The 25683-nt window shown below is 42.7% G+C and overlaps 1 protein-coding gene across 5 annotated transcripts in view; it reads right to left on the bottom strand.

Moving 5' to 3' along the window:
• The window catches only part of TMC1 (transmembrane channel like 1), a 352389-nt gene that overhangs the window by 167408 nt on the left and 159298 nt on the right, over positions 1-25683 (bottom strand). For all 5 annotated transcript variants that reach the window (XM_045065101.1, XM_045065103.1, XM_045065102.1 and 2 more), the window contains exon 2: positions 7411-7488. The gene's annotated coding sequence lies outside the window, so the exon portion shown is untranslated. The remainder of the gene's footprint in view (positions 1-7410; positions 7489-25683) is intronic.

Here is a 25683-nt window from a genome sequence, read left to right as displayed (position 1 = left end):
GAGTATCTTGGAGGTCAATCTTCAGTCACTTACTCGTCAGGCCATGGAACATTCACTTGTTCCAAATCTGGCCATTTTTCTCTAGCTCTGGGAGATAAGCAAAAAGATGTGTGCACACAAATATGAATATAGGTTAACTTCAAAGTAATACAGATGTAATTTAAAAACTAGAACCAAATATTCTACTTTTGATTTTTTTCTTTGTTTTGCTTGGTAAAGATGGTCTTCTTGGGCAAGTCACCTCAATTTTGGGGGGGTCTCCTTTGCTCATCTTTAAATTTAAAATAGTTGGGGCACCTGGGTGACATCTACCCTGGATAGATGTTTTAAACACCTACCTTTAGCCCAGGGTCCTGTGATAGAGCCCCATGTTGGGCTCCCTGCTCTGCAGGAAGCCTGTTTCTCCCTCTCCCACTCCTCCTACTTGTGTTCCCTCTCTAGCTGTGTCTCTCTCTGTCAAATAAATAAAATCTTTTAAAAAATTAAATTAAATTAAATTTAAATTTAAAATGTTTACCTAGATCAGTAGTTTCTTACTCCAGGTATCAAAATTTGAACACAGGTATTATCTCTACTCTGAAAAATAATATATCTTTCCATTCATATGCTATTGTTTTTAAAAATTTTTGAATTTTTTTCCCATGCTCATGGATTAGAAGAATAAACATTGTTAAAATGTCTCTACTGTGTAGAGCAATCTACACTTTCAATGCAATTCCGATCAAAATTCCATCTGCCTTTTTCAAAGAGCTGGAACAAACAATCCTAAAATTTGTATGGAACCGGAAGAGACCCTGAATTGCTAAGGAAATGTTGAAAAAGAAAAACAAAACTGGGGGCATCGTGCTGCCTCATTTCAACCTTTACTACAAAGCTGTGATCCCCAAGACAGCATGGTACTGGCATAAAAACAGACACACAGACCAGTAGAACAGAGTAGAGAGCCCAGACATGGACCCTCAGCTCTATGGTCAAATAATCTTCCACAAAGCAGGAAAAAACATACAGTAGAAAAAAGACAGTCTCTTCAATAAATGGTGCTGGGAAAATTGGACAGCTATATGTAGAAGAATGAAACTCGACCATTCTCTTACACCATACACAAAGATAAACTTGAAATGGATAAAGGACCTCAGCATGAGGCAGGAATTCATCAGAATCCTAGAGGAGAACCCAGGCAGTAACCTCTTCGACATCGGCCACAGCAACTTCTTTCAAGGTATAGTGAAAATGAACTTTGGGGACTTCATCGAGATCAAAAGCTTCTGCACAGCAAAGAAAACAGTCAACAAAACAAAGAGGCAACCCATGGAATGGGAGAAGATATTCGCAAATGACACTACAGACACAGGGTTGATATCCAAGATCTATAAAGAACTCCTCAAACTCAACACACACAAAACAGATAATCACATCAAAAAATGGGCAGAAGACATGAACAGACACTTCTCCAAAGAAGACATACAAACGACTAACAGACACATGAAAAAACATTCATCATCATTAGCCATCAATGAGATTTAAATCAAAACCATATGGAGATACCATCTTACACCAGTTAGAATGGCCAAAATTAACAAGACAGTAAACAACATGTATTGGAGAGGATGTGGAGAAAGGGGAACCCTCTTACACTGTTGATGGGAATGCAAGTTGGTGCAGCCGCTTTGAAAAACAGTGTGGAGATTCCTCCAAAAATTAAAAATTGAGCTACCTTATGACCCTGCAATTGCACTACTGGGTATTTACCCCAAAGATACAGATGTAGTGAAAAGAAGGGCCATCTGTACCCCAATGTTCATAGCAGCAATGGCCACAGTCAACAATGGTTCTTTGTGGAAAGAACCAAGGTGCCCTTCAACAGACGAATGGATAAAGAAGGTATGGTCCATATACACTATGGAGTATTATGCCTCCATCAGAAAGGATGAATACCCAACTTTTGAGGCAACATGGACGGGACTGGAAGAGATTATGCTGAGTGAAATAAGTCAAGCCGAGAGAGTCAATTATCATATGGTTTCGCTTATTTGTGGAGCATAAGGAATAACACAGAGGACATGGGGATATGGGGAGAAGTGAGATGGGGGAAATTGGAGGGGGAGATGAACCATGAGAGACTGTGGACTCTGAAAAACAATCTGAGGGTTTTAGAGGGGCAGGGGGTAGGAGGTTGTGTGAGCCTGGTGGTGGGTATTAAGGAGGGCATGTATTGCATGGAGCACTGGGTGTCGTGCATAAACAATGAATTCTGGAAAAGAAATTTTAAAAATAGATAGAAATTTTTAAAAAGTTTGTTACATTATTTTTTTTATATTTAGGAAATACAAAATTATTCATGCTAACTATAGAAAATTGGAAAACAAAGAGAAGATAAATAAAATCACTTATAATCCTGCCACACAGATACAGTGATTTCACTGTGTGTTCATCCACCTTTCTTTCTCTCCATATTTATACATATATTATTTTGGCCAAACTGAAATATACTATAGGCATGATATTTTATAACCTGTATTTTTACTTAATCATGTATCTTAAACATTTTCTAAATCATGAATTATTTTTCTACAACAAGGTTTAAAGGACATTCTCATGTGAGTACATATTATTTTCTAAGATTTAGATGGTTTCTAGTATTTTTAACAATGCTGCTATGAACATCTATGATGTGATTACATTCACATTACTGTGAATTAAGAACAGTTATTTTGGGGTCCCTGGGTAGTTCAGCTGGTTGAGCCTCTGACTCTTGGTTTCAGTTCAGGTCATGATCTAATGGGTTGTGAGACTGAGCCCCTCAGGGGGCTCCACACTCAGTGGGGGGTCTGCTTGAAAGATTTTCTCTCTCTTCCCCTCCCTCCCCTAGCTCTCTCATGCTATCTCTCTCTAAAATAAATTTATTTTCTTTTATTCATTTGTTTGTCTTAGAGAGAGAGAGAGAGCACAAGCAGGAGGAGCGGCAGGCAGAGGGAGAAGCAGGCTCACTGCTGAGCAAGTAGCCCGATGCAGAACTCGACCCTGGACCCCTGAGATCATGACTTGAGCCGAAGCAAACGCTTAACTGAATGAGCTACCCAGGTGCCCTAGCATTATGAATTTATGGTGATGGTTTCAAATCCCAACCTATGATAATAGAGTTTTTACTAATTTCTTTAATTTTACATTTTTATGTTTTTCTTTACTCATACTGGACAAGCAAGCATTTTTCATGCCCAGAAAAAAAAAGTAAGAATAGTTCTTGAAAAAAAAACACCCTCTATTTCTCTAATTTCATGCTTAATCTTGTATATAATGTTGTTTAAATATGTAATACAAAATGAGACATAAGCTACTTATGACTGCAGTACTTATATAAAAAAACTAGAAAACTTGACAAACTCAAAGTAAACAGGCTTACAATGCTAAGAACGCTGAATTCAACAACACTAATTTAACTTGACAGATAATAATAATGACCTTCCTAAAGTGGCGCCATTCCCTTCATTGTGACCATTGTACTGATTTGGGAGGAAGGGGGACAGGTTCTTTGGACTCTGGTTCCCCCCACCCTCCTGTGCCCTTCTTATGGTTTGATTTCTCACCACTTAACACTATTCAACTGACTGAAAACCGCAGCAGACCAGCCTCAATCCATCACTTGGTCTCAATTACAAAGTAGGTTGATCTCTTTTCCCCTATGTTCTTATTCAACAATTACAGATACTTTGCTTAGTACTAACACAGCCCCATTGTATGTCCATACTCAGCTCTGAGGTTCAGTCTGATGATCCTAAACATTACATATAAACCCTGGGCATTATATATAAACAGAAATAGAAATAGAAACATAAACACGCACATACACGCACACACACACACATGCACACACACACATTTTCATTTTACCTGTCCTCAATGTTTCACACCTAATAAGCAGTGGAGCTGAGATTCAAACTCAGATCTCTCTGTTCCACTAGAACACCCAGACTAAAATAGGCGGTGGCTTTTCATAACTTGACGAAATGAAGGCAGAAGTGATCGACTGTGATGTGCTAGGAGGGGCCTGAGATCTGGATCTAGACAAGTGTAGAGAACTCTACTCTGAGCTGGCCTTGTGAATTTGGACATGTTCCTGAACCTCTCTGGATTTCAGCTTCCTCATCTGTCATGTGAATGGGTTAGATCATGGCCCTTTACAGTTCCAAAATTCTGTTAATTGTCTATACCTGCCAAACATCCCTTTCACAAAGAGGAATGATTTATATGATAGTCTCCCTTTTTGCTGTGGAATTTCTATTTTCATCTAAACATCTAAACCAATGAAGTCAAAGAAGAACTGGGAAACTATTCCAAATTTGGAAAGTGTCTATTCCAAATAATTTAATACCAAAAGGATGACCATTTGATTGAAGGATATGATTTTTAAAAAGTCTATCACACTATCTTGGAATCCAGCTAAGAGTAGAAAAGACACTTTAGAAACCACTCAGAACAATCCTCATTTTACTGACACAAAACCAAAGAGCTTGTTTATACTATAGACAGATAATTTATTACTGGATTATTAATATCTAACTTACCATAATGCCCTCAAAATTACCTTCTCATATTCACTGCCAAAAGCATAGAGGAGGAAAGCAGTATAAAAAAAGTGGTTAAGTATAGGCTGTGAAATTAAATTGCCAGTGTGCAAACTCCAACAGCAACACTTCCTGTGTGATGTTGAGATAATGATGTAATGCCTTCATACCTCAGGGTTCTCCATCTGTAAAATGAGGGTGACAGTCACGGTACATACCCCTGGGCTAATCAGGAGAATTAAAATACTAAACCATGTAAACTGTTTAGTATATTGCCTGGCACATAGGAGATACCAATAGCAGCCAGGATTTTAGATTAAATTGTGTATTAATACATTGGCTCAATTTGGTTGTATGAGAGCTTATATTTCTTCCATTCATATTCAGGGTCAGAATTAGTCTAAAATGGTCTTACAGTTTGATCTTACGATCTTATAAGAATTGTCAGTCTACAAATTAGGCAATGATAAAAGTGCCTACCAGGAAAACAGGAGCTCTAAAATTAATTTTAAGAATAAAAAGATATATGGCTGCTTTCCACTGCAGGATGCTAAAGTCAAGGCGTTCCCTTGAAGAGTTTGCAAAAGTAACTCTGATATCACATATAAGTAACAGCTCATCCACTGTTCCCCAAATTTTTGTTCCCCATTAAGCAGACTATGATTTGATTTTTGCCAGTGTATGGACATGGCTTTGCCATCACCATATTGAAGGGACAATGATTAAATCCTTTAACACACTGTGCATGAATTTCAAAGGCCTTCATGACTGTTTATCTCATCTTTATGGACCTTTAAACCTAATAGCTTTGGTTGCAATAAAAAAGTGATTTCCAAAAGTTAAGCATCTCTTCAAGGCCACTGCCAGGCTGTTCCCCTGATCAAAATTATGATGTCACCCAGACACAGAACTCATGTGTCCTTGTCTTCAACTTGTCCACTAATTGACAATGTGGGGGAGGGGGGGCAAAATCTGTGTTCTGTCATTAAACAAGGACATTAGCCAAAAGAAGTATCAGTTCAGTTCAAGGAATACAAGGGTTGCAATTCTGCTCTGGTTTAGTAGTTTGGGGATAATATTATAGGTTCATTTAAAACTCACAGTACAATAAGTCATGTCAGATTTATCCCTCCCTCTGCTTTTGAAATGTTAAGGTGGTCAGTCTGAAACACAGAGGCCTGGATGATTATAATCGTAAGAACCAGCTCAGGGCCACAATCCCCTCCTATCCCTTTCCTAACCATTCATTTTCCCAACTGTCATTTTCCTTCCCTTTCCCTGTGAATAAAACAGCCCACCTCTCCGAACTCTTGAGACCTTCATTAATGGCCTCTCTCTGCACTAGCCCACCCGCTGACTTGCACACAAAGACAACACACCTTCTTTCTCAGGCTCCGCTGTTCTGCCTGACCGCCACCCACCTACAAACTTACACCATGTTCATAATTATTCCTTTGGACCAAATGTAACCCTTTCACCAGGCGACCTTACTCTTCACTAGCAAGCCAAGGAAATCCAAGACAAAGCTTCAGGATACATAGACAGATACAATTTTGCTCAAAGAGGCATAAACACTTTCACTACCTATCCAAAAGACACTTAGGAGCAAAAAGATTAAGTTCAGGTAGATTAATATGCCTAATGATTTGAGGGATGAAAAATTTGGTGAGGACACCATCACATTTCCTTTAAACGCAGTGTATCTGTTTTCTAAGAAGTACTGTAAAAGAACGTTGAAATTGGAGCCAGGAAAAAAAAAACACAGCTATAGAATTAATTCTGTGATTCTTTTCATTGAGTCACATTTGACACGGTAAGCAAACTGACAATCTACTCAACCGCAAGACCAAATTTCTCAACCTTAGGAAGGCTGGTGTTTTAGGCAGAGTAATTGTTTGTTGTGGGGAGTGGCCCTGCGTAGAAAAGTTAGTGGTATCCCCTTCCTCCAGCTGTGATGATCAAAAATGTCTCCAGACATTGCCAAACATCCCCTAGGGGGCAAAATCTTCCCAGATTGAGAACCACTCTCATAGACTGGACAAAAGACTGCTTGTTACAGATCTAGGATCCGTCAAACTGCAGCCGGTATAGGGCAAAAGGAAAACCCACTCCTGATCTTTGTAAATAAAGCTTTATTGAAACACAGTCATGCTCCTTTATTTATTTAACATCCCTGGGTGCTTTCTCTCTAAAACAGCAGAGTCTGGGAGTGGGGGACATTGTGTGATACTGTATGACCTGCACAACCAAAAATATTTACTATCTGGTTCTTTAGAGGAAGTTTGCCAACCTCTGTCCTAGCCTACTGGTTCCAAGCATCTTTTTAGTGATGACGACTTTTTATAATGAAATCTTATATAAAACTTGTGTCAGACAGGCTCCAGATGGAACATTCAACTCGGGTAATTTGAGGAAGTAAAGCATATGCAGAGTAAGTAACACAGGCAATTTCAAAGGTGTGGCACAGTACAGAGAAATCACAAAGGGCTAAGAGACTGGGTGTTCTTACCACCTGGAGGCCGGAAGGGGAGAGAGTGAGACGTCTCTGCAGGAAGGGAACCAGAGGAATAAACATCTCCCTCCCATTTCCCCTCCCTCCCGTCCGACACGTGTGGCCCCTAGCAGCCAAATCAAACTGAAGGATAACTCACTGAAGTTATCTGACCTGACAGGTCAGTCTCCCAGGTCACAGATGGAGAGTGGCGCTGGGGGGATGGGTTGGGGGGGACAAAAAATACCCAGCCTAGAGCCCTAATGACTGAAGCTGATCAAAGTCAAGTATCGATGATGATTTAGTAGAGGAAGATATTAAGATCAGCACAGCCTGGCATGGCTCTGACATACTTACCAAGTTGAAACACGGATCACACTTTGAAAACCCTCTTCGGACTCCTCTGCTGGCCTTCTCACTTCATTTGCCTCCTCTCTGAAACAAAATCCCAGAGTCAGATATGTCAATGCTGTTTTTTCCTAACAAGCTGCAATCCTTAAACCCCTTGGCACCATTTAAACCTTCAAATGCAAGTACCAGACAGGCCCCTCCTATTCCTCCCAGCCCTCCACCTCCTCTGCTCAGTCCTCAAATTGCTGAACACTGATAGAAACATTTTTTTTTAAGATTTTATTTATTTATTTGACAGAGAGAAATCACAAGTAGACAGAGAGGCAGGCAGAGAGAGAGAGAGGGAAGCAGGCTCCCTGCTGAGCAGAGAGCCCGATGCGGGACTCGATCCCAGGACCCTGAGATCATGACCTGAGCCGAAGGCAGCGGCTTAACCCACTGAGCCACCCAGGCGCCCTGATAGAAACATTTTAAATACCCTGATTTCTGAATCCACGTCAATGTCATCGTATCAGGGCAACAGCAGGAGTCCAAAGTTTGCTCAACAAAAACCAAGCTCAGTATCTTTTTTTTTTTTAATTTTTTTTTTAATTTATTTATTTAACAGAGAGAAATCACAAGTAGACAGAGAGGCAGCCAGAGAGAGAGAGAGAGGGAAGCAGGCTCCCTGCTGAGCAGAGAGCCCGATGCGGGACTCGATCCCAAGACCCTGAGATCATGACCTGAGCCGAAGGCAGCGGCTTAATCCACTGAGCCACCCAGGCGCCCAACCAAGCTCAGTATCTTAATCACCAAATCTGATAGGCTTTTCCCAATCTCATCAGTCTTAACCTCTCTGGAACAAACAGTCTTGCCCTCATCCTTTCGTTCCTGACTGACTTCGTTCGGCTTCCATAGCACCATATAGTCTAGGACATATTTTTTTTTAAGTCTAGGATTTTTTTTTTAAGATTTTATTTATTTATTTGACAGAGAGAGATCACAAGTAGGCAGAGAGGCAGACAGAGAGAGAGGGGGGAAGCAAGCTCTCCACTGAGCAGAGAGCCCAATGCGGGGCTCGACCCCAGGACGCTGAGATCATGACCTGAGCCGAAGGCAGAGGCTTAACCCACTGAGCCACCTAGGCGCCCCTAGTCTAGGATTTTTAACTCATACCTTGACCACCTCTTCTTTTTTTTTTTTCCATTTAAATTCAGTTAATTAACATATAGTGTATTATTGTTTCGGAGGTTGAGTTCAGTGATTCATCAGCTGCATACAACACCCAGTGCTCATTATATCACATGCCTGCCTTAATGCCTGTCACGCAGTTACCCCATCCCTCCAAACCCTTCCCTCTGGCAACCCTGTTTATTTCCTGTAGTTAAGAGTCTCTCACGGTTTGTCTGCCCCTCCGATTTCATCTTATTTTATTTTTCCTTTCCTTTCTCTATGTTCCTCTGTTTTGTTTCTTAAATTGTACATTTGAGTGAAATCATATGATAATTGTCTTTCTCTGATTGGGAAAGCACCCTCTAGGTCTATCTATGTCATTGCAAATGGTAAGATTTTATTTTCCTGATGGCTGAGTAATATTCTATTGTATATATGAACCACATCTTCTTTACTCATTCATCTGTCAGTGGACATCTGGGCTCTTTCCATGATCTGGCTATTGTGGACATTGCTGCTATAAACATTGGGGTGCAGATGTCCCCTCAGATCACTATGTATCCTTTGGGTAAATCCCCAGTAGTGCAGCTCTATTGTTTACTTTTTGAGGACCCGCCTCAAAAAGTCCTCCAGAGTGGCTGCACCAGCTCCTTTGCACGTACTTCTGATTGAAGGAAAAATTTTTCTCCAAAGGACCTAATAATAAATCATGCCCCCAACAATACAAGGAAAGCAAATAAAACAAGCAGTTTCAGTAACCGCTTGTAGAATACCAGTAACGTTTCCTAGAGAATTAAAAATCTTGTGAATAAGTAGTTTTCCACACGACTAGTGAATAACAAGATACCATTTCCCTCCAAACCTTCTTATGTTACTCATTTCTCTTAATGCTCCCATTTATTCAGATTTGAAACCTCAGATTGAGGAAATAACAGAACTTTGAGGAAGAAGCTTCAAAGTCATCTACTTCAATTTTGTCATCCTGCAGATGAGAATTAACTTCCCGTGGCCTTTGCCTTGGTACGGCTTCTAAAGAAATGTTCTAGCCCCTCTTTTTTTTTTTTTTTTTTTAAAGATTTTACTTATTTATTTGACAGACCGATCACAAGCTGGCAGAGAGGCAGGCAGGGAGAGAGGAAGGGAAGCAGGCTCCCTGCTGAGCAGGACCCTGGGATCATGACCCGAGCCGAAGGCAGAGGCTTTAACCCACTGAGCCACCCAGGCGCCCCTAGTCCTTGTGATAGTTTTGTGTCAGCTTGACTGGGCCACAGGCACCGAGACATCTGGTCAGACATGAGCAGGGATGTGTTGGATGGTGTTTCTGGTCTCTGATGTTTTGAATCAATAGACTGAATAAAGCAGTTGCCTTCCCTAACATGGGTGGGCCTCATCCCATCAGTTAAAAGTCTAAATAGAACAAAAAATGCTGAATAAGAGAGAATTCCTTCTGCCTGGCTACCTTGAAGCTGAGACATGGGTTTTTTTTCACCTTCAGACTCAAAGGGAAACATTGGCCCTTCCTGAGCTTTGAGCCTGCCAGCCTTCCGTCGGGAGATAGACCATCCCTGGGCACCCCAGCTTGCCAGCTGCAGAGCTTGGGACTCATCAGGCCCCATAATCATGTGAGCCAATTCCTTATATTAAATTATATCACCATCTCTATATGTGTATGTGTGTGTGTGTGTGTGTGTGTGTGTATGATTTATATATAAGCAGTATAAGCTGCTTGAATCTGAATATTGACTCTGGCATTGACAAGTTACGAGAACTTGAGCAATGTGTTCAATCTCTGTTCTTCAGCTTTCTCCTATGTAAAATGGGAAAAACATCTGCTTCACGTAGTCGTGAAGATTACATGAGTCAGTGCATATAAAACGCTTAGACTAGGGTCTGGCCAAAGGGCACACTGAAAAAATACTAGTTGTTTCTCCTCCTTCTCCTCCTCATTATTATTCATCCATTCACCTGTCAGGCCCTCTCTCCCCCCCTCCCTCCCCTACATCTCCAACTGTAGAGACAGAAAAAGATCTCCATGGAGGGCAGGAGAGGGAAAGGGACAAAGGCACACGGGGAGAGAAAACTGGAAACCTTAATAACTGTAGTTTCATCATATTTGGAATTCATGATTAACCCTTGCAATCTTTGAATGCCTAGCCACTTTAATTACCACAGCTGTTTCATGTACTTCTTTTGTACATGTTTTTTGCTTCACTGAAAATATTTCCCCCAACAGTTCCTGTTACCTCACCTGGTGAACCCCTCCCTGTCAAGCCTACTGATCAGGAAGTCTTCCCTGTAGAGGTCCCTACTCTCACGCCTGCAGAGTGCACCACCACGCCCTCTAAACCACCATTCTTCCCTATACTCCTGTCACAGAATGGTGATGCTTAATTTTTGTACCGTATCTGTTGACTCTACTACTCAGTGAATTGAGGCCGGAACCCCACTTTGCATACCTACCTAGCACGTGATAGACATCCTATAAGTTCTTCCTATAAGTTCTTGATGAATAAAATGGGAAAAAATCCACTTGGCACTTACAGAGTTGGAACTTCTAACAGTATACCCTGCTGGATATTTCAAACTTGGTTTTGAAAATATTGGACTAAGACTCAAGACTCTTGGTCCACAGAAACAGGATCAGTAAGATATGCTAGAAAATATAAACTAAACTATACTGACAGAAAGCAGATCAGTGTTTGCCTGATAGAGCGAACTTCTGGGGGGTGACAGAAATGTTCTGGATATTGATCACGGTAGTGGTTTCACAGAATATACACTTGTCAAAACTCACTGAAGTGTACCTTTTAAAATTTATTATATTTTAAAATTCCCTGTTCTGCACTTTTTATCTCTGTGACTTACTTATTTTGTAGCTGGAAGTTTATACCTTTTAAATACTTAGAGTTTATTATATGTAAATCACATCCCAATAAAATTGATTTAAATTTATTGAAACCTAAAAAACAAAAAACATAGGCATTTTAGCATTAGAGGCTGGACTTGACTACTAAGATTTAAGATACACCTGAGGGCACTAATCTTCACAACATTTACAAATTTGTTTGACAAAGAACTTCAAAAGTCTCTTTGGTAAAAATAACTCAGCCCCAGAAAGCATAATCTTTATCACAGTCACTAAAAATACTTTAATGTCATATTCCATGAACTGATCAGAATACTTTAAGTAACATAAATACACAAATTTTTTCAAATACATGAATTTTTTTAAAATATTTTATTGATTTATTTAACAGAGAGAGACAGAGAGGCAGGCAGGGGAGGGGGGGAAGCAGGCTCCCTGCTGAGCAGAGAGCCCGATGTGGGACTCGATCCCAGGACCCTGAGATCATGACCTGAGCTGAAGGTAGAGGTTTAACCCACTGAGCCACCCAGGTGCCCCAGAATACATGAGGTTTTTTTTTTGGTACAACTATGGTAGCCAGCCTCAAAGATGACCACCAACGATTCCATCTCCTGGTATTCATACTCTTGTATGGTCCTCTCCCACATTTTACCAGGGCTGGTCAGCCTGACTAATAGAATATGCAGAAGTGATGGTCCTAAAATTAGATTGTAAAAAGACTGAATATCCCCTCTTGGGTGCTCTTTCTCCCTCTCCCCCTTTCCCTCTAAGATCACTAGCTCTGGGAGAAGCCAGTGGCCATGTCATGACATCAGTTGGCTTGCCTTCGGAGGAGCCCCCATGGCAGGAACTGAAATCCCTAGCTATTAGCCAGCAAGGAACTGTGAGGCCTTCCAGTAACCACAGGAGGGAGCTTGGAAGGTCATCCGGCCCCAGCCAGTCTATCAGATGCAACGGCAGCCCCCGTCAACAGCTGTCTACAACCTCATGAAAGATTGTTGTGGACTTAATTGTGTCTCCTCAAAATTCATATGTTGAAGTCCTAATTCCCATTACCTCAATAGGTGACTGCATTTGGAGAGGGCCTTCAAAGAGGCCCTTAAATTAAAATGAGGCCATTAGGGTGGAATCTAATCTAATCCCAGTGGTATCCTCATAAGAGGAGGTGATTTGCGCTCAAAAAGAAACAGCAGGGGCGCCTGGATGGCTCAGTGGGTTAAAGCATCTGCCTTCGGCTCAGGTCATGATCCCAGGGTCCTGGGATCGAGCCCCGCATCGGGCTCTCTGCTCAGCAGGGAGCCTGCTTCTTCCTCTCTCTCTGCCAGCCTCTCTGCCTACTTGTGATCTGTCAAATGAATAAAATCTTTTAAAAAAAGAAAGAAACTGCAAGGTCCGTGTGCACAGGGGGTGGCCATGTGAAATAGTATGGAAATGGTGGCCATCCACAAGCCAAGGAGAAAGGCCTCAGAGAAAACCAACCCTGTAAGCACCTTGATCTTAGACTTTTAGGCCCCAGACCATTAGAAAATAAGCTTCTATTATTTGAGCTACTCAATCTATGGTATTTTGTTATGACAGCTTTCGCAAATGAGTGCAGAGACCCAAACCAGAATCACCCAGATAAGCTGCTCCTGGATTCCTGACCTACAAAAACTGTGAGGTAATAAATGATGGCTTAAGCTGCTAAATTTGGGGGTAATTTGTTAGTCAGCAATAAATAAGTAAGACATCACCTAATTACTTGACTTCCTTGAGATAGGGTGACAAGTGATTTGCCTTTCTAAATCTGTGTTGTGATTAAATGCTGTATTGTTTTTGGCATATGTTACAAATATTTCTTTTGTTGTCTGAACTGTCCAGAAACTATTTGTTTGTGGAGTCTGTTGTTTCCATCCACATTATTTAATTTTAAAGGGAAGAAAACAGTATATAAATAATGATTAAAATACATGTACTTTAGGGGCACCTGAGTGGCTCAGTGGGTTAAAGCCTCTGCCTTCGGCTCAGGTCATGATCCCAGGGTCCTGGGATCGAGCCCCCCATCAGGCTCTCTGCTGGGCGGGAAGCCTGCTTCCTCCTCTCTCTCTGCTGGCCTCTCTGCCTACTTGTGATCTCTGTCTGTCAAATAAATAAATAAAATCTTAAAAAATATATATGTACTTTAAAAATAATCTCTTTTATAAAATTTTCCCTCAACACTTGTTGCCTATTTTCTTTTTTTTTAATTGAGCTATAATTGACATATAACATTGTGCAAGTTTAAGGTGTACGTGTATTGATTTGATACACTTGTATTGCCATATGACTGCCACCATGGCTAACCCCACCATCAAGTCACATAGTCATCATTCCTTTTCTGTGACAAGAACATTTAAGATCTAGTCTCCTTTTTTTTTTTTTAAGATTTTGTTTATTTATTTGACAGAGATCACAAGTAGGGAGAGAGGCAGGCGGCAGGGGCAGGGGGGCAGGGGGAGGAGCAGGCTCCCCACCGAGCAGAGAGCCCGATGTGGGGCTCGACCCCAGGACCCTGGGATTATGACCTGAGCCGAAGGCAGAGGCCCAACCCACTGAGCCACCCAGGTACCCCAAGATCTAGTCTCTTAACAACTTACAAATACAGTTTGGTTCACTGTAATCACAATGCTGTGTATGATATCCCCCACAATTTATTTATATTGTAAGTGCAAGTTTGTACCCTTTGACCAACATCTCCCCAGTTTCCCTGTCCTTAGCTCCTGGCAACCACCATTCTACGGTTTCTATGGGTCTTTTAAAAATTTTTTTTTAAAGATTATTATTTATTTATTTATTTGACAGACAGAGACCACAAGTAGGCAGAGAGGCAGGCAGAGAGAGACGAGGATGGAGGAGGCTCCTCACTGGGTAGAGAGCCCGATGTGAGGCTTGATCCCAGGACCCTGAGATCATGACTTGAGCCGAAGGCAGAGGCTTAACCCACTGAGTCACCCAGGCGTCCGATTAATTTCTTGAAGTTAGTTTAATTTCTCAGTGACTATTTCAGAACTTGCAATGTCTTCTCTTGTTGTCTTAACTGTCCAGAAACTATGATGTGTCTTCATGTGTGAAAATTGGCATTAAATTAAAAGCATATTGAGCATTAATGTTTTCTCCTTGATAATGAGATTATAATTACAGGAAACTTTATTGCCATGTGATGATAGCCCTTCCTCCCATTATATTCTGGGAAGATAGCTTTAAAATGAAACATGACCTCAATGGGAAAAAGCTTGCAGCCTTCCCTTTGAGATCAGGAACACGACAAGGATGCCCACTCTCACCACTCTTCTTCAACATAGTATTAGAAGTCCTAGCAACAGCAATCAGACAACAAAGAGAAATAAAAGGTATCCAAATTGGCAATGAAGAAGTCAAACTCTCTCTCTTCGCAGATGACATGATTCTTTATATGGAAAACCCAAAAGACTCCACCCCAAAACTTCTAGAACTCATACAGTAATTCAGCAACATGGCAGGATACAAAGTCAATGTGCATAAATCAGTGGCTTTCTTATACACTAACAATGAAAATACAGAAAGGGATATTAGAGAATCGATTCCATTTACTATAGCACCAAGAACCTTAAGATACCTGGGAATAAACCTAACCAAAGAGGTAAAGGATCTGTATTCGAGGAACTACAGAACACTCATGAAAGTAATTGAAGAAGACACAAAAAGATGGAAGACCATTCCATGCTCTTGGATCAGAAAAATAACCATTGTTAAAATGTCTATACTGCCTAAAGCAATCTATACTTTTAATGCCATTCCAATCAAAATTCCAATGGTATTCTTCAAAGAGCTGGAGCAAATAATCCAAAAATTTGTATGGAACCAGAAGAGACCCCCAATCGCTAAGGAAATGTTGAAAAACAAAAACAAAACTGGGGGCATCAGACTACCTGATTTCAAGCTTTACTACAAAACTGTGATCACCAAGACAGCATGGAACTGGCATAAAAACAGACACATAGACCAGTGGAACAGAGTAGAGAGCCCAGATATGGACCCTCAACTCTATGGGCAAATAATCTTCGACAAAGCAGGAAAGAATATACAGTGGAAAAAAGACAGTCTCTTCAATAAATGGTGCTGGGAAAACTGGGCAGCTATATGTAGAATGAAACTTAACCATTCTCTTAGACCGTACACAAAGATAAACTCAAAATGGATAAAAGACCTCAACGTGAGACAGGAATCCATCAGAATCCTAGAGGAGAACATAGGCAGTAATCTCTTCGATATCAGCCACAGCAACTCCTTTCAAGATATGTTTCCAAAAGCAAAGGAAACAAAAGCGAAAATAAACTCTTGGGACTTCATCAAAATCAAAAGCTTCTGCACAGAAGTCGTTCATCAAAATCAAAAGCTCTGCACAGCAAAGGAAACAGTCAAAAAAACAAAGAGGCAACCTACAGAATGGGAGAAGATATTTGCAAATGACAGTACAGACAAGAGGTTGATATCCAGGATCTATATTGAACTCCTCAAACTCAACACACACAAAACAGACAAGCATATCAAAAAATGGGCAGAAGATATGAACAGAGACTTCTCCAATGAAGACATACAAATGGCTATCAGACACATGAAAAAATGTTCATCATCACTAGCCCTCAGGGAGATTCAAATTATCACCTTACACCAGTTAGAATGGCCAAAATTAACAAGACAAGAAACAACATGTGTTGGAGAGGATGTGGAGAAAGGGGAACCCTCTTACACTGTTGGTGGGAATGCAAGTTGGTGCAGCCGCTTTGGAGAACAGTGTGGAGATTCCTCAAGAAATTAAAAATAGAACTTCCCTATGACCCTGCAATTGCACTCCTGGGTATTTACCCCAAAGATACAGATGAAGTGAAAAGAAGGGCCATCTGTACCCCAATGTTTATAGCAGCAATGGCACGGTCGCCAAACTGTGGAAAGAACCAAGATGGCCTTCAACAGACGAATGGATAAGGAAGATGGGGTCCATATACACTATGGAGTATTATGCCTCCATCAGAAAGGATGAATACCCAACTTTTGTAGCAACATGGACAGGACTGGAAGAGATTATGCTGAGTGAAATAAGTCAAGCAGAGAGAGTCAACTATCATATGGTTTCACTTATTTGTGGGCATAACAAATACCATGGAGGACAAGGGGTATTAGAGAGGAGAAAGGAGCTGGGGTAAATTGGAAGGGGAGGTGAATTATGAAAGACTATGGACTCTGAAAAACAATCTGAGGGGTTTGAAGTGGTGGGGGCGGTGGGAGATTGGGGTACCAGGTGGTGGGTATTATAGAGGGCACGGATTGCATGGAGCACTGGGTGTGGTGAAAAAATAATCAGTACTGTTATGCCGAAAATAAATAAAAAATTTAAATAAATAAATAAATGAAATGAAATGAAACATGACATGGCCATGGTCAGAGGAGATGTTTTATACTTAGCTTCAGAACATAGAAATATTTCTGACCTAGGGGCGCCTGGGTGGCTCAGTTGGTTAAGCCTCTCACCTCCTGATTTCGGCTCAGGTCATGATCTCAGGGTCCCCAGATGGAATGCCTGCATCAGTCTCCATGCTCAGTGGGGAGTCTCCTTGAGGACTCTTTCTCTCCCTCTCCCTCGCCCCCTGTGCCTGATGCTCTCTCTCTAAAATAAATTTTAGGGGCGCCTGGGTGGCTCAGTGGGTTAAGCCGCTGCCTTCGGCTCAGGTCATGATCTCAGAGTCCTGGGATCGAGTCCCGCATCGGGCTCTCTGCTCAGCGGAGAGCCTGCTTCCCTCTCTCTCTCTCTGCCTACCTCTCCATCTACTTGTGATTTCTCTCTGTCAAATAAATAAATAAATAAATAAATCTTTAAAATAAATTTTAAAAACCTCTAAAAAAAAAAACCTCTAAAAAAAGAAAGAAATATTTCTTTTTTTAATTTTTATTAAAAGATTTTATTGATTTATTTGACAGAGATCACAAGTAGGCAGAGAGGCAGGCAGAGAGAGGAGGAAGCAGGCTCCCTGCCGAGCAGAGAGCCCGATGCGGGGCTCAATCCCAGGACCCTGAGATCACGACCTGAGCTGAAGGCAGAGGCTTAACCCACTGAGCCACCCAGGTGCCCCAGAAATGAGTTAATAAGTCAATAAAGTGGGTGTCCATTTTAGATGGTCAGAGGCCAAAGCACTTAAAGTGATTTACACAGCCCTGCATCAGGATCGTACCCTTGTTCCCCAAGATGTCTTAAACATGGAGCAGAGCCATCTGTACAATTGAAGAAATGATCTCCAAAAATTATCAAGACCACCTCCATACACAGTACTATAAATGCTGCTGAATAAAAAAAGTGAAAATGTTCAATCATGAGTGACAATCGGTCTTCCCTCCCACCACCTCCCAAAACGACTAGCCTTAGACTAAATAGTAGATGCGCTTTGGTTTTATCATGAGTCAGCAGATTTGGCAATATCTCTATCACCAGAAATGTTCATTGGGGAGAAAGTAAATTTGTGTCTAAAGATAGGAATGTTGGGGCAGCTGGGTGGTTCAGTTGGTTAAGTCACTGCCTTTGGCTCAGGTCACGATTCCAGGGTCCTGGGATTGAGTTCTGTGTTGGGCTCTCTGCTCAGTGGAGAGCCTGCTTCTTTCTCTCCCTCTGCCTGCTGCTCTACTTACTTGTGCTCTCTATCTCTCTGTCAAATAAATCAATAAAATCTTTAAAAAAATAAAATAAGATAGGGGTGCCTGGGTAGTTCAGTGGGTTGGGCCTCTGCCTTCAGCTCAGGCCATGATCTCAGGGTTCTGGGATCGAGCCCCACATCGGGCTCTCTGCTCAGCGAGGAGCCTACTTCCCCTGCCCTCTCTGCCTGCCTCTCTGCCTACTTGTGATCTCTGTCTATCAAATAAATAAATAAAGTCTTTAAAAAATAAAATAAAATAAAATAAAGGTAGGAATGTTTTCACAAAAAACAATGTTCACATCAGAACAAGGCAACATTAGTCAAAAAACACACCAACAAAGTGCTGTCAGTGTAGTTTCTGGAACGGTGGTGTGCTTGAGGGTAGGAATTCCCTAACAGGAAAATCATAGAGAATCCTTATCGGATATAATTCTGGGTTCAATCTAAGTCCATAGCTTATTGGCTGAGTGACCTTGAGTTGAGTGACTTGACTTTCTCAACCCTCAGTTTCTTCATTTGTAATAATGTCACGGAGGAGGAAAAATAATGGTTCCTCTGTCTTCTAGCTCAGACCCCGGTAGGGAAAGACAGATGAATGGGGGAAAAACAAACAGAAGCTTATGCACATGTGTGCCTCATGATGCACGAGAGATCCCCAGGGGAAAATGAGTCACTCTAGAACCCTTCCGAACTCTGACTTCAATACCATCTTCAGCTCCGGACAAACAAAAGAAAGGTGTGCCGAGGCCAGTTACAGGGAAGCTATTAGGAAATGCATGATAAACACAGATAAAGCTATTACGCAGAATTAAGCCTAGTGCCTTCCGCATTGATCAGATTCTCTCGTAATTGAGTCGTTGTCTTTCTCTTCCTGATACCCAGAGGAAAACCCTCTTATAAATGGGGAGTTTCTTTGTAAGCATAAATTTCTTTTTTACTAAAGGGTAACTTCTCTGCCTTCAGAGCTTCTCTGGCACCTGCTGCTTCTCAATCAGCTCAAAATAATACGTATGCCCAGGAGGCATAGTTTGGAGTGGCAAATTCAGCTACCCTTCAAAAGTGCCTGCATCCTGGGGTTGCCAAGAGGATTAAAAGGTCTAATACAAGTAAGGGATTCACAGAGTGCGGTTGGAACATGGAAAGCACCCAGTAAAAGTTAGCTGTGACTATTTCTGAGCAATGGTTTTCCATGTGGGTCGCTGCACCAGCAGTGGCAACATCACCTGGGAACGGGGCAGAAATAGGACATGTGCGGGCCTTATCCCAGACCAGCTGAATCAGAAACTCTGGGGCCGGATCCGACACTCTGTTTTAAGAAGCCCTGTGAGTGATTCTGGTAACATACCAAAGTTCGAGAACCATGCTAACAGAGTATAGGGTAAGACGAAACATATGTTCTGCTAGAAGTTATTACTAAGAACTTCTGGGTTTTTGTGAATATTTAGATGCAGGAAAGCGCTTGTTGTTTTGTTTTTGTTTTCTCTCTAAATGACAGGAAAAAGAATTACAGCAGTGGCTTGGAACAGTAGGATTTCTGCAGGATAGCTCTTTCCATCTTCTTTAGATTTTGCTAGCTAGAACAGGTGATGCTACACAACTGTGTTTCAGGAAATCGAGTATTAAAAGTGTCTACTTTGTAAGGCCCAAGATACAGTGGAAAAACTCATTTAAAGAAAGTAGAGTGGGGCACCTGGGTGGCTCAGTGGGTTAAGCTTCTGCCTTTGGCTCTGGTCATGATCTCAGGGTCCTGGGATCGAGCCCCGCACTGGGTTCCCTGCTTAGCAGAGAGCCTTTTCCCCCCACCCCTTCACTACCCCCGATTCTGCCTCTGCCTGCATCTCTGCCTGCTTGTGATCTCTCTATCTATCTCTGTGTGTGTCAAATAAATGAATAAAACCTTAAAAAATAAATAAATAAAGGAAGGAGAGCCTACGGTGTTGGTGATCATCGGGAGATTGTACACTGGCACACAGCCTATTACATTAGTCTTTTTTTTTATTATTATTTTTTTGAAGACTTTATTGATTTATTTTACAGAGAGAGAGACAGGCAGGAGGAGTGGGAAAGGGAGAGGCAGGCTCCCCGTTGAGCAGGGAGCTCGATGCGAGGCTTGATCCCAGGACCCTGAGCTGGGAGTCCGATACGGGACTCGATCCCGGGACTCCAGGATCATGACCTGAGCCGAAGGCAGTCGTCCAACCAACTGAGCCACCCAGGCGTCCCTAAAATAGGCTTTCTAAGCCTGTAAGTTCTGTTGCTTGAAGAGAGTCAAGAAGGTGTAGACACAATTAAAGGTAAAATCATTACTTAGAACTAAATGTACCAAAGTGTAGAATTTTGTCACTTTACCTTGCATACTATCATAGAGACTTCCTTAAAGTGCCCATTTAATTATGTCACTGTACAGCTTAAAAGACTTAAATGGCTCCCTTAAACCTGGCCAGTGAGAGCCTTTGTAATCTGGCATCTGGTCGACCTGAGGCATGGACTTCAATCCTGAAGTTAACACCGCCTCCATGGAGCCCTCCCTCCGTCAGCAGGAAGTCAGCTTCCTGACTCTTCCTGAGGAAGAGCTTCCTCTGGAGGTGATTTCTACCTCTTGCTCATAATCGTTTGAATGTCTGGATCTCCACAAGACTTGTACTTCACTTTCAACGACACTGAGAAGCCCGTTTTCCTTTTTGCTTTTCCAACAGTTGGTGTAAAGGCCAGCACCAAAGAGACCCTTAGTAAATTAAGACTTCTCATGGGTCTAAAATGCAAGATCTGTGTGTGAGCCTGAGATCAGCCCAGGAAAGCCCAGCGATCTCATGGAGCTTCTCTCCACCCGTGGAAGCACCCACATCTTGGAATTTCCAGAAGCTCTGCCACTTCCAAGATTCCAGTGTCATCCTCCTCTAGCAGAAGCCATGTCCAAGACAGAACATCCTATTGTCACCACTGTCTTCTGACAGACACAAAACTGCATTTCTTTAAGATAGCCTGACCCCAGACCGTCCAAGTTGCTCAGGCTGTTAAGTGTCCGACGCTTAGGTTTCGGCTCAGGTTGGGATCTCAGAGTCGTGGACCCTGCTTAAGATTCTCCCTCTCCGAGCTCTGCCTTTTGCCTTTTCTAAAAATTTTTTCTTAAAAAAAAAAAAAATCTAATATTCTGGCCCCAAACTTACTAAATTAGTTAGCTGATATTAGATTGAAACTCCAATTTTTACCCCAGGCTCTAAGTCATGAGCTTTATAGCTTCAAGATTGAAGTCAAAGCAGCAAAGTCAGCTGGGTGTAGCAGTTTAAAACAGCTGACCCCACATCCGTCGGCTGACGCAGTGATCCTGGCTCCAGAATCCTGGTAATTATTTTCTTTCCCAGCCCCCCACTCTCCATCTGACTTCCCTCACAGCCCTGCTACTGTTTCACAAGTTCTCAGATGGGCATTTAGAAGACACTTTCGCTTCTCAGCTTGGCTTTGCTCTCTGCCCCTTGCTATTTTCTTCTTGCTAAATCATTCAGCCTGAAGCATTTGGCCCAGGGTGGCTGGAACACCCCAGCCAGCCATCTGAGCCAATCCATTCCCTGGAGCCTTAATGCTTCCGAGTCACAACACCTTGAGTGAATTGCAAATTGAGAATATCCTATTTGTTCGGGCGGTTTAGGATCCTCTTGTGTCTACAGCCATTTCCCTTAGGGCAAGAGATACATTTCCAGTGTTTCAGTGAATGGGAATAATGGATACACGTGTACGGAAGGACAGTGACACCCCTCACCCTTCCCCATCCCCATTAAATACCCAGCTCCTCACTGTTAGCCTTGAAAAATCTATCCACAGTTCCCTATTGCTGGTTCTGAGAGGGCTGAGGCTCCTCCTTTTTTTTTTTTTTTTTTTTTAAGATTTTATTTATTTATTTGAGAGAGAAGGCACGAGTGGAGGGGAAGGGCAGAAGTGAAGCGGGAGAACTAGGTTCTTGTCTCACAGAGTCAAATGAATCCTGCGGACAACGGAGAGTGAGGAAAGTGATAGAAGTTTAGTAAGGGAAGATACAGAAAAAGCTCTCAGAGTGAGAAGGGTTGCCACGGAGGGCATCCAGGGTTGCTCTTCTATAGAAAGCTAGCCCGGGACCTGAAATCCTTCTAACATCTCTGTTGATACCACCATTGAGCAAGGATTAGTGATAAGACTATGATAACAGATTCAATGGCTTATTCCCTTTTTCGGGTCTGGTAACTCTTTGCTGGTCATAGGTGATCATAAAAAGGACACCCACCCACATGCCTAAGGCAGGGTGACCTACCTAGGGTTTTGTTCCCCTACACTTCCATGTTTTGGGGTTTTGGGGTTTTCTATGATCACAAGCTCTCTCTCTCTCTGCCTACTGAGCACTGAGTGTCCCTTACTCAGAAGCAGAGCAGACTCTCCATTAGAAATAGGACATGTGCGGGCCTTATCCCAGACCAGCTGAATCAGAAACTCTGGGGCCGGATCCGACACTCTGTTTTAAGAAGCCCTGTGAGTGATTCTGGTAACATACCAAAGTTCGAGAACCATGCTAACAGAGTATAGGGTAAGACGAAACATATGTTCTGCTAGAAGTTATTACTAAGAACTTCTGGGTTTTTGTGAATATTTAGATGCAGGAAAGCGCTTGTTGTTTTGTTTTTGTTTTCTCTCTAAATGACAGGAAAAAGAATTACAGCAGTGGCTTGGAACAGTAGGATTTCTGCAGGATAGCTCTTTCCATCTTCTTTAGATTTTGCTAGCTAGAACAGGTGATGCTACACAACTGTGTATGACCTGAGCTGAAGGCAGATGCCCAACCAACTGAGCCACCCAGGTGCCCCTAATCTACAGAGTTTCTGAAACTGAGATCCACACACCCACCGGTCCTCTGTTTTGGGGAGATATCTGCGAGAAAGCTTTCACCCCATCTACCTTCTTCGGCATTCACTTAATGGAGGAAATCCCATTATCTTTGCAAATGGGTGTCCTCTGGTAGTCCTTCTTCTACTTAAGCCGTGTCTCTGCTGTCCCTTTCACCTTGCCTAAACAGTGTCCCTCACTATGCTGGTCCATCAGTAAGCAACTTTATACGGAGATCGCTGTCAGAACCCAAGCAAGCAGGGAGGAGGAAACATGGCTCTGGAATCCCCAAGTATACAGGACGAGGAGAGGAACAAATCCAATTCCTCTCCCCCGTGGGAAGAAAGTAGGGAGAGACAGTTTCCAGACTATGAATTCTGCTCTCCCCCAAAAGACCTCATCTTCTTCCCTCCCAGAACCCCTTCTATATGGTTCATTGATGAAGACCCTGAAACCCATTTGACCTTCTGAACAATAATAAGGCCAGGATTCATCTCATGACCTAAAACCAGGCCCTTGGCCTTGAGGAGTTCAGTAATTCTATTATCAGAGCTCTGTGTCCACTATACTTGCTACACTTTTCAGCAACCTTTGGGAGGCAGACACAGATATTAGTAATAATAGATAACAGAGAACAATCGACACCTCACAATGCTCTATTACGTTATTCTTCTAGTATCGTAGGGGGAAAAAAAAGAGAAACAAACTTGTTTTTCATTCAGTCGGAAGACAGTTGAATCTGTCTTCCAAGTTGGAAGAACAGAGAGAGGAAATAAATTATGTCCATACACAGTCAGTCCCTCGGTGGTCCCCTTTCAATCGCAGGGACTGGTGACACGGAGACAGAGACGAGGACCAACAGCAGAGGGTTTCATGGAGAAAGAGCACACTCCCCTGTCTTTGGAAAAGAGGACAGTCCCCAGAGCAGACATCAAACAGAGGAGTCTACTTGCGTTTCCGAGGGGGAGTCTATAGACGTCAAAGAGCACACAAAGAGATAATAAGAAAGCAACACAGCCCGGGCTGAGGATTATTTTGTCTTGTTTTGTTTCCATTTTCCATTTAAGATGTTTGCTCTGCTAGGATATAAAGCCCATCTGTGCTCTCCAACCTGTTACCCATAAATGCCCCATGAGGGTGTTATTTTCATGTCATTCCAAGAACGGGGGATGCGCACGGCATTTGGTTCAGCATGGAGTAAGAAAAGGGACCTTGAAATGAGAGGCCGGGAACACGGAGTGGGTTCTCGCCGTAGCATGAAGGAGGAGGCAGGTCTGCAGTGACATTTGTCCCGAGGAAAGTGCCGAGATCCCGGAGAAGACAGAAAACAGAGGCTGTGCACTGACATCTGGGCCCCCCTACTCATGCTATTGTGATCACCATTAATGCCCATGATGGGAGCCAAACAGAACCCACCCAGCACAGATCCCGGTAACATCAGAGGCCCGGTGGCCTCTCCATCTGGGTATCACCATCAGTGCATTCTCTCTCTCCGCCCATACCAAGTGCTAACCCATCTTTATCCCCAGGGCCTCGTGGGTGAGGCTTGGAAAGGGTGGCCGCGTATGCAGTTGCTGCACAAGGTGACTACCTGTCCCCAGTCTTCATCTGCGGGAGGGGAAACACCAGACCCCCTCAAGGTGGCCCTTCTCTTTCCAGAAACCGAAATCGGTCACAGAGCCTGGGGACTCCAGAGTTGAGTCTTTCGGAGCCGATGTGCACTCGTGTGTCCTGCTGACCCGCTTGGCCAGGACACTTCGCTCACCCCACGTGAAGGCCATTGTGTTGTCCTTCCTTCTCTGAGCAGGAAGAAAACTCGGTGGCCAGAACTCTGGCCCGTTACAGATGTAAAACGTGCTTTTCCAGAGAGGCAGCGGCCGAAAGTCTTTGCTAATAAGCTTGTCCGATTAGGAATCCCACATCTTGTCATCTGAGAAGGCTCCCACATGGCAGTTTTGTGATCCTTGTCACCAACGTTCTGTCACAGGAGCAGCTAAGCCGACGGTGTAGGAGTTTGTGAAATTCGAAACCACAAATATTTACCAGGGTTGCTGGTGGCCGGTGTGTCTTCCACATGCACGAAATGAAGTCGGAACGAGATCTTTCCCTGCTGTACACTTACAAGCCCTGGACAGTCAGCTGTCTCACACGCGGCGCCTTCCAGAGACTCTAGTGGTTTTTCCTTTCTTTTTTTCCTCCTATTATTTCAACTATCATTTCTCTCCAGTTAGTAATGTATTTTCTTCAAGGTGGAAGGAAAGCCCTTAGCATTTGAACTCTGCAAAGGAGACCTACAGAAATACAGCTCTTAGCTGCTTCAAGCTGCCCCAAAACGACTTTGTTAAATGTCTATTATCCCGAGTTTCCCCGAGGACACAAGGTAAACAATTCCTTATGAGGTGGGCTTTGGTGCAGATTTCCTCTACGGGTTTCTGAATTTCTTCCTAGAAGAATCTCTGCTGCTTGGCAGAAGCTGGGATCCTCGGTACTTTCAATGAAATGGTCATTTCTTATTCGGGCCGAACTTAGATGAGTAACCCGGTTTCTGCGACTCAGTTTTCTTTGACAAAATTAGATTGTTGTATGATCTGCTGTGAAGCCAGAGCCACTGTGAAGCACCACAGCACACAAACACGGAGAGTGGAGCGCACCACACCGCCAGCACGGATCCTTGGTCTAACTGACACAGCGTGAGGGCCAAGTGATGGGAAAATGAAGGGGAAGGAGCAGCAT

The sequence above is a fragment of the Mustela putorius genome, unplaced genomic scaffold, assembly GCF_011764305.1.
Source record: "Mustela putorius furo isolate JIRA1106 unplaced genomic scaffold, ASM1176430v1.1 tig00003854_pilon_pilon_pilon, whole genome shotgun sequence".
In the NCBI taxonomy this organism is placed as follows: Eukaryota; Metazoa; Chordata; class Mammalia; order Carnivora; family Mustelidae; genus Mustela; species Mustela putorius.
Note: the sequence above shows the minus strand (reverse complement) of the source record. Positions and strands in the feature narration are given on the sequence as shown.